The 12,945-nt window shown below is 33.4% G+C and overlaps 1 protein-coding gene across 1 annotated transcript in view; it reads right to left on the bottom strand.

Moving 5' to 3' along the window:
* The window catches only part of LOC125809198 (gamma-glutamylcyclotransferase 2-3), a 1,073,903-nt gene extending 1,061,419 nt beyond the window's left edge, over positions 1–12,484 (bottom strand). The window contains exon 1 of the mRNA XM_049488857.1: positions 12,474–12,484. The gene's annotated coding sequence lies outside the window, so the exon portion shown is untranslated. The remainder of the gene's footprint in view (positions 1–12,473) is intronic.
* Between the last annotated feature and the right edge of the window lie 461 nt (positions 12,485–12,945).

Raw genomic sequence — 12,945 nt, 5'->3', positions numbered from 1 at the left:
GATGTTTCTACGGCCCATACTGGTCAACTGTAGACCAAGTATTGGGCCATGAAAATCACCTATCTTTTGACCAAACATTTCTACAGCTCCTAGGTCTTTCTACGGTCCGTAGACACCAACTATAGAAACCAACTTTAACCTTCCAAATTTCACTAAGTTTGAGACTCACCTACGAGACCTATTTATGACTCGTACAAGGAATGACATACCGTCTTGGTGAATTGTATAAAGGATACTGAGACTTGATTTTGAAATATTATTTTCCCTCTTCCTACAGTCCATCTACGGCCGGTAAAAGCTTCTACGGTCCATAGATGGGACCCGTAGAACTAGACTTCAGCCCAAAAAAGGTCCTTTCTCCCTTTTCAAAAATCTTAGGTGCTACATTGTTTTCTAGTGATTCAAATTGGTATCTAAACTTTTTCATTATTCTATCTGCAGATGGTAGATACTAGACATAATGGAGTTAGAGTACCAATTTTGACGGCAGAACCAACGGCAGAGGTAGAGGCAAACAGAAGTAGAGGAAGAGGTAGGAAAAGGGGCAAAGAGAGGACTAACCAAGGGTGAAACTCGGATAGCGGCTGGTCCTAGGTCGACAAACCCTCTCCCACCCAAGATCATGTTGAAAAAGAGGTTGAAATGGAGATTGCAGAGGATGTTGAACCGAAAGAGGAGGCACATATCGGGGTGCAGGTCTTCCCTCTATGACTTTGAGGTGATTTAACATGTGTTGGTTTTTATGAGTGAGTTGGTTGGCACTGGATCCACTATTATTGTACTAGTTACTCATGTACTGGGTACTCATCCTATTTCTACCACAACCCTAGAGTGGATGAACGTTAGGTACATAGGCCTTCTTTTTGGTGTTGGGTCCCATTATGATTGGTACTGAGTATGAGCTTTTGGCTATGTCCTGGAAACTGAAACCTCTAGTGTTCTACGACATAGAGAGCGATGATGCGTATGAGTTCATCCTGGATTATTATGAGAGGCTGCAAAAGTTGGGTATTGTTTTATCATCATGTGGTAGAGTTTGTTACCTTCCAGTTGCAGAGTGATGCCAAGCAAAGATGGAGGGATTATGTGGAATGTCATTCGTCGGACCTACCTCTGTTGACTTGGACGTAGTTCTACACATTATTCCTAGAGAAGTATGTGCCTCATTTGAGAGATTGGAAAAAGATGAATTTGTGGTTGGTAATATGTCAATTGCAGTATGTGATGCCAAATTTCATGCTTTGTCCCATTATGCTACATAGCTCTTGTAAGAAGTGAGGAGGAAACAATCTATGCCAAGGGATTGAACACTGACTTGCATGTGTTATCGGTGCACATGACTTCATCTAGGAGGAGCTTCAATGAGGTAACATACCGTGTTATGGAAATTGAAAGAGTTCGAGGGCCTTGGGCTAGAGATGAGATGAAACGGCAGGTTTGGTCCTTGGGCGTGCCAATTTGTTTGCAACAAATTTTAAGGCGACAAAAATAAATTACAATCACAAATTAAATATGAAGAAATATAATTTTATTTAAAAATATGTATGTATAATTTTGTTCCTCCTTTGATTCTTCTCTCATAAGATTTATCTATGATTCGAGGGCCCTTAGTGACATATTTCTCGAACTAGGATGATTTGAATTTGATATCTTTATGAATTTTTCATAAATTTGTGGAATATTCGAGATGTCTTTCCAAGGAAATATAGTGCCCTTTATATAGGCATAAACTAGAGTTCCAACTCGAATTAAACACATCTTGGAATCCATAAAATTTCAATGTCTACACAACACTTAAGGATAAACTTCAACAGTTAATTGAAATATATGATAAAAGGCAAGGAAAAATATTAATAAGATTCATACTACTCTTGAAAATGATTTGAAAAAGACAAAAGATAATATCGTGAAAATTAAAAGAACAAAATCCTACAAAAGAATCTAAAAATGCTATTATACATCTTTATACAAGGTCGATACATTATTTCTAATAAATGTATAATATCGTGTACTGAGTGTATAAATATTGTTATTAAAAAAATTAATTTGATGACTATGCGAATGTAAATAAAAGAATATGATTACCTAGTATAATTTGTGTTGGGCTATATATTATAAAAAGGTTATGCATTGTTTAGAGTCATAGAATTTTGTGTAAACTCAAACGCCATTAAACACTTATATATTTTGTTGTATTCCATGTCCTATATATTTGTGTCTCCGTCATGATACAAAAGTAAAGAAGAACTCTATTTTTTCTTGTTCTTGTCAATAGAACTAGACATATCAAGATACAAAAAGTTAAGCTTAGTAGTTGTCCTTTTAGTTAGGTTTACTTGTCTAATATTTGTAATGTGATGCTTTTTCATGAAATGTAAAATGATGGACCAATGAGAGTTGTGGTGGAGTGGTAAGTACTCCTCCAATCTTAACCAGACGCCTCAGGTTTGAGTCCCCTTGAGTATGAAGTCGCCTTTGTTAGAAAGTGCTTTACCCCTAATGTAGGACTTGCAAATCTGAATTTAATTAGTCAGGCTCATGTGGGTAACGACACTGAGTGAAAAACAAAAAACAAATGTAAATGCTACATAACCAAATATTTTTACCAAAAGAGGAAGAAGAAAAGTACCCCTCAACTTCCTCTTCTTTTGTTCTCCCCTCTTTTAGGAGAATCTAGAGAACTTTGGGTGAAAAGAAATAGCAATTTCATCACCTTTTGTTTATGTATTGTGTGGAATAGAATTGTTGTCCTCTTTGTTTTCCTCACGTCTTCATGTAATTTATCTCTTCCTTTAGTTACTTTTCCATTTTCCACTTCCAAACTTGAAATGAGAAAATCTTTTGCCAAAAAGAGAAACAAATAATTGAAATTGATTGGTCACTTTAAAATTATATTAAACAAATGTAAGGTCTCTTTTTCTTTGGGTATGTGTCCGCCTTTTCCTTAAAGAACATGAAACATAGAATTTTAGTGGAAGATGGATAGATATGATTTACTTTAATTGATTTCAAAGATTTCTTTTTGATAGATTTGAGAATGAACATGTTTTCCATTTCATTTTGTATTTCACAACTTGCTTTTTGATGATAGTTTAATAGGTCGAATTAGTTTCCCAATTTTTGAGAAGTGAAGAAACAATAAAGAGAAAAAATTGATATCACTTGAAAAATAAAGGCAATAAAAATTTAAGATCTTAAACATATCAATAACTGGTCACTTAACTATCCTAAATTACTGTATTTAGTAAATTCATGTTTCTTTTACTTATAATAAAAAAATTAATCACTTAACTATGCTTATTTCAATTAGAAGTTCACTCAACTAACAATATATCTATTTTACCCTTTAAATTATCTATATCTTTTTTACTATCTTAAGATTATGATTTTTTTTTTCTCTTTTTGATCAATAGAACAAATCAATCTTATTTATAAAGTAAGAAAGTGAAGAATAATTTTGAAGTATATATAATGTGTATCATACAATATGCCTCGATTTTATATTTTAAAAAGTAAATATTACATGCATAGAATATATGTTCCAAAACCTTTTTATCTTCTTTCATTCTTATAATTAGAAAAATTACAAGGATATTGTGTTTAAGACTTTAATTTACAATATAAAATATACTTTTTTATTTACAAAAATAAGTTTTTAATTACAAATATAACAATTTAAATACTACACTTTTTTTTTTTGGATTAGTGTGCTTATTTTTTGACTCTTAACAAGATTTTTTTTCTCTATCCATTATTCATCTCAATCACAAGAATATTCTCTCTCTCAACCTGATATGTTTCCCTCTCTTATTGCTCTATGATCTCTTACATTGTTAGTATTTAGGTAAAACCTCCATTCTTGATAATATTTTTTATTCTTTTCTATTATTGCTTCTCTTTTTTTTTCTTTTTATTTAAATCACCTCTAATTCAAGAACAAAAATTGTTTTTGTTACTGATTTTTACTATGAAAAATTTCATTGATTCTACTCCTAGAAAAAGCCTTATCAAGGCTTCGATGCAATATTAATAGCCCCCATCGTATGTTATAAATTACGTTTTGAGTTGAATGCATTCACTATATTTCCCATAAGTAAATATGAAAGAGCAATGCATTCCATCAATAGTGAAATTTCTTTCTGTGTTACAACGTCCAATTCGCCAAAAAAAAAAAGTAAGGAAAAAGATTTTAGTGCAAATTCTCTCGTTATTACATTCACATCAGCAAAAATAAGAAGGTAAGGAGAAAAAGTTACAACTGGTAATTCAAAGAAGATCCGCGTGATCATAGTGAATATGATTTGTATCATGTGGTCAATAAATTATTGAAATAATTTTTAAACACAAAAATATTTTAGTGTATACACTTTGGTACCCCGATTTGGTACAATTGTTGATGATATGTTATTTTAAATAGTGATATGTATTAATCTTTGGTGGTTGATTTGGTACAATAATTGGTGATTTGTTGATTTTTATCGGTGACATGTTTTAGTGTATACATTTTTTATGGATGATGTAGTTAAAATATTGGTAATCTGTTGATTAAAATTTGATGCATGGTGTGACTATTTTTTTTGGTGATATGTTGGTTTAGAACTATAAAAGAAATTTATTTACAATTGAAGGTAAGGTTGATTTTAGTTATATGTTCCAGCCCTACAATGCATAACACTATGATCTAATCAAGTATATACTAACTTTTTAGTATCATCAAGTTAATTTACATGGTGTACATTGTGGTGTAACCTTTGTATCAAGTTCAAATTTTAATAACTATATCAATTAAAAAAATTTGGTGAATTTGTTGGTTAAAAATAATGGTGATTTGTTGATTTAAAGTTGCAATATGTTATATTGTATATATTTTGATGTATTGTATGAGTATGAATAATTTTTTGGTGATATGTTGGTTTAGAAATATAAAAGATATTGATTTATAATTGATGGTATAGTTGATTTTAATTATATGTTACAACTCAATAATATGTAACACCATAATCTAATCAAGTATGTGTATCAAGTTTTTAGTATCATAGGTCTTTTTTTTTTTTTTCTTTTTTTTCTGTTAATCATTATTTTCCTATTATTTAAAAAACTAATGTGTGTGTGTGTGTGTCTGTCTGTGAAAATCAAGCTGATGGGGCGATTAAGAATGTATTGGATGTTGCATATCAAAATGAAATATAAGTGTTCATCAAGTAGTGGCTGTTGAGTGAAGAATGAATTTGGAGCATCCTGATCACATTTTAGAAGAAGCTAATAGAGACGAGTTACATTTTAGAAGAATTTGGAGCATCCTGATCAATTTAAGAATGTATATCAATTAAATTCACTATTTATTTTGATATTAAATATTTAATTATTTTTTATTATGTAATGTCTCCCGAGCATAAGGAAGAAGTTCAAGCTAACTTCAAGCTTCACGCTTTGAAGTTGTTTGCTAGCACATTTTGTGATTGTCAAAAAGTAAACAGAATTCCTAAATTTATGGTATTAGATCGATGGGCTCGGTTACTGAAACATTGGAGTACTGACGAAAAACTAAAAGGAGGAGTGAAATTGGGAAGATGACTTGTGCACCAGAAAAAAGGTGGATCTTTGCACATTGTAAAGCTATTAGCCAAATTACTAGAAAGGAAAGAATGATATATTTTGTTAATTCAGTGAAATATTTTTTTTCAGTTTTGATAAGTAGTTTTTGGAGATTAATGAGATCAGATTATATATATGTTATTTGCAGGAAAAAGAGTTGGGTAGGCCGGTAGCTCAGGAAGAGTTATTCAAGGTTACTCACACAAAGAAGAATACGAACCCCATAGAAGAATAAAGATGGATTGAGTCACGTGCTCAAGAGACAAATGTAAGAACTCCATTCAAACTAATCATTTTTTCCGTTCCTTGTATATATTACATTCTTATTCTTACAGTTCTTTGTTTAAATTACAGGATAGGTTTAGCAAATATCTCAAAAATATCGTAGATAGTACTCTACCTCTTGAAAGTAGAACATACCACTTACACAAGCACAAGCTGATATTTTTTGATGATTGAGTGGAGGTGTACCGATTAAAGGTTCAATCGACGGCTTAACAAAAAAGGTCTATCGAAATAAAAAGGCTTGGTATTTTGGTTCATCATCCTCAAGCTTTGATAGTGTGGATAGAGAGGCAGTGTTTGCAATGGACGGTGAGATATTGTTTCTCAATGTCAAGCTTGTTGCTGTAGCCGAAAGAGAGAGGAAGAGAGACGAGGAGATTGCAACAGCAAATGAGGTAGAGAACAAGAGGTATGCGACACTTCAGTCCCAACTAACTTCTCTTTTTGATTCAAGAAAAAATATTCCTTGATGTCCCAGCAGTGATGGATCTGATCAAGAGGATGATAAGAATAATAAGTCTAACAAGGAGAGTGCGGGTGATGAGGAGTAGTTGTATCTATTTGACATTTTAGACTTCGTACACATAATTTGTATATTTTGAAATTGTTTGATCGTATTTTTGTTTAGTTTGAATAAGTTGATGTTTATTTTGAATTAGATGAAGTTTACTTTGAAGTAGATAAAATTTATTTGGAAGTAGTTTAGTGGAAATGTTGAAAAATATTGTGTTGGCAACTCTTTGGGCCGTTTTGGTAGAAATATGCAAGTGGACAACTAAAATTGCAATAATTTATTGTCAGTTTTGTAGACATTCAGAGGTTAGAATCTCAAACTAAATAAAATAAAAAATAAACAATACCGACCTCTGGAGGTCGGAATATAAAAAATAAATAATATCGACCTCTGGAGGTCGGAATATAAAGAATAAACAAAATAAAAATAGACAATACCAACTTTCAGAGGTCAAAATACTAAACGTAAAAAAATAAAAAAATATAAAATACCGACCTCCGATGGTCGAAATTTAAAAAATAAGAAAAATAAAAAATATACGATACCGACTTCCAGAAGTCGAAAATATTAAAAATTAAAAACTAAAAATTAATTAATACCAACCATTAGAAGTCAAAAATTTTTAAAATGAAATCAATATAAATCAAGAATACCCACCTCCGAATGTCGTTATCTCAAAATAGAAATTAAATATTTCGACATCCAAAAGACGAATAAAATAAAAATAAAAATAAATAAATAACTATATAAAAGTGATCTAAATAAGATAATGATTTTTTCCGACTCAAAATTAAAACAGACCTCTAGAGGTCAGTAAATACCGACTTCCAAGTGTAGTGCGAAGAGACTGAAAAAAGAAAATGAGAGAAAAATTTCAAAAAAAAAGGGTGGAGAGACAAAAAGAAAATAATCTTATTCAATATTTTAGGGGAAGATTAGAAAATAGGAGAAAGATTAGGAAATAAATATATTGAGGGGAGATATTTTAGGAATATGATTAAAAAGAGAGATTTTCTAGGGACAAAAACAGGTGTTATTTTAATTATTTTATTATATTTTGGTATTTTTCATTTTTTTATTTTGTTCTATTTTGTAAAAATTCTATTGCTATGTTGGTAAAAAGTTTATAACACGAACACCATTAAAGCGGAACTAACACCTTACTGTAGGGTCTGCCGTTAACCTTCAAACCATAACCTAATGCCACTAGAAATCAGCATAGACTGTAAAGATATTATTACACTCCTCTTATATGATCATCCAACTTATTCAAACATATTGTCTCATTGCAGGGAGCTACTTCAGAAGTTGGGGACCCCCTATAGAGAAGAAAATCAAGTGGCAAATGTCTAGCGAAGAAGAGTAGCAATCTGACGCAACCTAATTCCTTTTTTTGTTGGAAAGTTCCATCGATGTTTGTCTACAAAAAACTAGAGGCAGACATGACAAGAACTTGTTTTGTTAGACTAACTAAAGCCCCTATTACTCTGGATAAATGTATAAATAGTACTATTAGCTTAACCCTCCCCTTGGCATCAATTGCGGGCTACCAACCCTGCCACTATCTTGTGTGAACAAATATTAAGTAATGAATATCAATATCTTGTTAACAAAAAAAACAAACACAAGGCCCACATCTACCTTTGTCTAATTAACTAACTACTAAACTTAGTCAAATATGATTAAGTTCTCTAAGAGCAAGGATGACTCGCAAAAGTTGATGAGGAAAATGAAGTCGTTCGTTTGGCGTTGGGTCCAAATCCTAAAATCTACATTATAAAGCAATGCAATATCAAATGATGTTAGCACATAGAATATATAATATATAAAATAATTCACTTAAAACGATTCTATAACCGACAAAGTTAAACAATTGACCATGAATATGATAGACATCAAAATCATAAAAGATCTGAATACTCAAATGTATCTGTTTTATAATTATTTAAATAGGAATCATCAAAAAGGTTATCAATATATATCTTGAATGACTTTAACATTATTCTATATGACTATATATTATGTGAAATATTAGTTTCACGCCCAGAGCCTACACCCTAGGAAGGATTGACACTCGAGAACCATTGCTGGCCCCAAGCAACCCCTTGGCCTGACTTACTTACTCAATGGAAGACTTAAACACAATAAATAATCTCAATTAAGAAACTTATGAAATAAACTTAAAATGTCTTTAAAGAAACATTCAAACTAGCCAATATGACTACTCAAATCTCAAAACATAAGACAATAATAAAGTAGTGACAAATGAACTAACTGACTGACTATCTATGAAGCCTCTAATAATTGAGATAGATGTCGGGACAAGGCCCACGACATCCCAATGAACTAAATGCTAAAAGCAATTAAAGGAATCCTTCGGAAGCAAGGAGGTTCACCAATAACTTTGAATGCTCAACTGGATCAACGAGGCACTGGATGCTGATCCTGGTTACCTGTATCTGCATCATATAAAGATGCAGGCCAAACGACATCAGTACATTGAATGTATGAGCATGCGAGGGGAAAACTAACATGACATAAGCTTGAAAGAAATCTGAAAAGAACACTTACCTTAGCTTTACTCAACTCATAAATACTTAACTCAAATGCAAAATAAAACAACATTAAAAGTGCAGTTTATACAAAGCATTTAAAACAATAGATGACAACTCAATGTATTTTAAAAATACAATAACAACTCAGTTTACACATAAAGTAATATAATACAGTGGGAGTTTCTCTAACCGACAACCATCACTATGAGCTAAAGTGATGATACAACATCTCACCCACGCTGCCAGAACTGTCTTATACCTTGCCATGATATAGAACGCCTCAACTAAGTGGATCCACTAGTCTATGCTAAAAAACACTAAGGAATCATCTAAAAAGTATGACTTTTTCTTACCAACGATGACTACATTGTTTATAGAGACTTGAGTTATTATGAACTAGTCCCCATATTGGTGTTCAATACTACTCCCAAAATATACTCAGCTCATATGTTTTAATAACAAAAACTCTTTCTGTGGTTTGAGATAATTACTCAAAAACTATCAAAAAGGCTCTCTTGGAAATTGGTGTTTCCTTTCTTGTTTAAATGTGAAAACATTTCAACTCTTGGGAATACTTAGTTCCCGTATAATCTCTTGAAGAAATGAACTTTACTCTTACTCTTTACTCAACTCAAAACTCAATCAATAAAACAAAGTTAAAACATTTGTAAAAGACATTTGGAAAACTCTCTGAACTTCTCTTGAATTGACTCTTAACTTTCCTTGAATTGAATTACGGATTCAAGGCTCATGATCTCATGTTTATGGATGATTTCATGATGTTAGGACGTACCTTAGAGTGTAGAAATCAACTAGGAAACTTAGGTATGTTGCTAGGGAACTCAAACGGAAAGAAGTGAGAAAAAACAGAAGACTTGGCGTCTCTAGCACTCTGAGTGGGGCGAGGCGCCAGAGGGCAAACGTTAGGAACTGGGTTGGGGCGCTCTGGCTGGCGCGGCGCCCCAAAACCCAAACTTCAGGAGCCTATTTGGGGCGCTCTAAGAGGCACGGCGCCCCAACCCCCTCCCCAAGTTTTTGACGAAATTTCTTTCTCGTTTTTCAACTTTAAACTTTCTAGATTCAATTAGTTCTTTTCCCAAACACTTAGATTAGAGTATATCACAAATATATGAAGGAATCTACTCAAACTCACACCTAATTTCATGACTCAAACTCAAGAAATTCCTCAACAACTCCAACAACAAGAACCCACAAGAACTTAAACAAATTTTATCAAGAACTCATAATCTTTTCTTTCAAAAACACAATTACACTGAAATTGAATCATGGTTGGCATGTGGGATCTAACCCAACGCTATGTGATCTCACATACCTCGTAGGATTTAATCCTTGGCGAAATCCACGACTAAAATCGCAAGAACTTGACGAATCTTGAGTTTTTCTTCTCTTTTCTCCTCTTGAGTTCTTTCTCCAAAAAACCCCTAGAGTAGAATTCCAATTGTCTAAACTGAACCAATTCAGTTTAGACCCCACTTTAATTGATAAAAATGAATCAACTTAATTGGGTATGGAAAAGACCAAAATTCGGTTTTGACCTTCCTTATTTAGACAGTCCAACTTTGAATAGTCATATCTCCATCATACGAACTCAAAATCGAGCAAACTCGGTAGCCTTGGAAAGATAATTTAAATATATTTTCTACTGTATCTTGTAGCACACCTAACTGATCTTGAGCTAAGAGTTATGGTCGTTTGAAGTTGACCAAGGCTTAAACTTAACTTAATTTTGTCAGATGTCCAGATTTTCCATTCTTTCCAAAAATGACTCTTTCTAATTCTAGCTCTCTTTAGTTCTTTAAATTAGCGAGGTGTTACAATATCTCCTCCTTGGAAACATTCTTCCTCGAATGAGGTTACTCTTAGTAGGCTAAGGGTGTAATATCTAACATTCAGCTTAAACACCCAACAGGCAAATCTAACACATCAAGCATATCAATTTAAAGAGTACTAAAAAGAGAATTAGTACCTTGATCTGAAATTTCTTCGGGCTCAAAGATATGTAGATATCTCATCTTCATATCCTCCTCAACTTCCTACGTAGCTTCCTCAACAAACTAGTTTCTCCAAAGAACATTTACTGATGCTACTTCCTTGGTCCTTAACTTACGAACCTGACAGTCTAAAATCTGAACAAGGATCTCCTCATAAGACACTATCCTTGATAATAATATCTTCAGTAGGTATGATAAGTGAAGGATCTCCATTGCACTTCTTCAACATGGAAATAAGAAATATCGGATGAACCGCTGCCAACTCTTGGGGTAGCTCTAACTCATAAGCTACATTACCAACCCTGTGGATATTCTGTAAGGGCCAATATACCGGGGACTAAGCTTCCATTTCTTACCAAATATCATAATACCCTTCATGGGTGAAACTTTCAAGTATACCCAATCATCTACTTTAAACTTTAACTCCCCTCTCTTAACATCAGTGTAGGATTTCTAACGACTCTACGATGGTTTCAACCTCTTTTGAATGACTTTCACTTTCTCCATAGTGTGATGAACTAAGTCTGGTCCTATAAACCCTGCTTCACCAACTTCAAACCATCCAATAAGATATCTGCATCTTCTCCCATAAAGAGCTTCATAAGGGGTCATTTGGATGTTAGAGTGGTAACTATTGTCGTAAGTGAACTCAATGATAGGTAGGTGATCATCCCAATTTCCCTTGAAATCAATCACATATGCCCTCAACATATCTTCTAAAGTCTGAAAGTGCGCTCTGCTTGACCATCTGTCTGAGGATGAAAAACAGTACTTAAGTTCACCTTTGAACCCAAGCCTTTCTGAAAAGATTTCCAGAACTATGTAGTAAATTGTGTTCCTCTGTCTGAAATAATCAATATCGGAACCCATGAAGTCTGACCACCTCTTGAATATACAACTTAGCATAATCCTCTGCTAAATGGGTAATCTGTACCGGCAAAAAGTAGGCTGATTTCGTCATTCTATCAACAATCACCCAAATAGAATCATGCTGCCTGCGAGACCTTGGTAAACCTGTGATGAAATCCATATTGATCATCTCCCACTTCCATTCCGGAAGTTCTATATTCTGAGCCATACCATCGGGCCTTTGGTGTTCTACTTTAACTTGTTGGCAATTTGGATACTTAGCAACAAACTCTGCAATGCCCTTCTTCATACTACTCCACCAATAAACTTCTCTGAAATCGTGATACACTTTGTGGAACCCGGATGGATAGAATATCTGGAGCTATGAGCTTCCTTCATGATCCTCTCTTGGAGTTCATCCACCCTTGGTACACACAACCTACCTTGATAGCCATCTCCCTCTTGTTCACAAGCCAATACTATTTTCTTATGAACATTTTCCTTTAATTCAAGCAAAATAGGATCTTGGTCTTGCTTCTCTTTTACTTCTGACACAAATGATGATTCATCCCCATTCATCACCACTACTCCTCCTTCTGTGGAATCCAGTAGTCAAACTCTTAATTTTGCAAGTCTATGCACATCTTTGCTAACACTTTCTTATATTCCTCAAAATGGGCGGTACTTCCTATAGAAAATCTACTCAAGGCATCATCAAAAGCATTAGCCTTACATAGGTGATAAAGAATACTCATGCCATAATCCTTGAGTAACTCTAACCACATTTGTTGTCTCAGATTAAGCTCTTTCTGACTAAACATATATGAAAGACTCTTGTGATCTGTGAACACATCCACATGAACACCATAAATATAATGACGCCATATTTTCAAAACAAATACTACGACAGCTAATTCTTAGTCATGGGTTGGGTAATTCTTCTTGTGAACTTTCAGTTGTCTGGAGGCATAAGCTATAACTTTGTCATTCTGCATTAACATACAACCCAAACCAACTTTTGAAGCATCACAATAAACGACAAAACCTTGAGTACCTTCTGGTAAGGTCAATACTAGGCAGTAGTCAATCTCTTTTTCAATTCCTTAAAGCTTTTCTCACAAGCTTCAGACCATTG

This window comes from Solanum verrucosum, unplaced genomic scaffold (assembly GCF_900185275.1).
Source record: "Solanum verrucosum unplaced genomic scaffold, falcon-dt-bn FXZP01000062.1, whole genome shotgun sequence".
Lineage (NCBI taxonomy): Eukaryota > Viridiplantae > Streptophyta > Magnoliopsida > Solanales > Solanaceae > Solanum > Solanum verrucosum.
The sequence above is the reverse complement of the archived record's forward strand: the minus strand, read 5'-3'. Positions and strand labels throughout refer to the sequence as shown.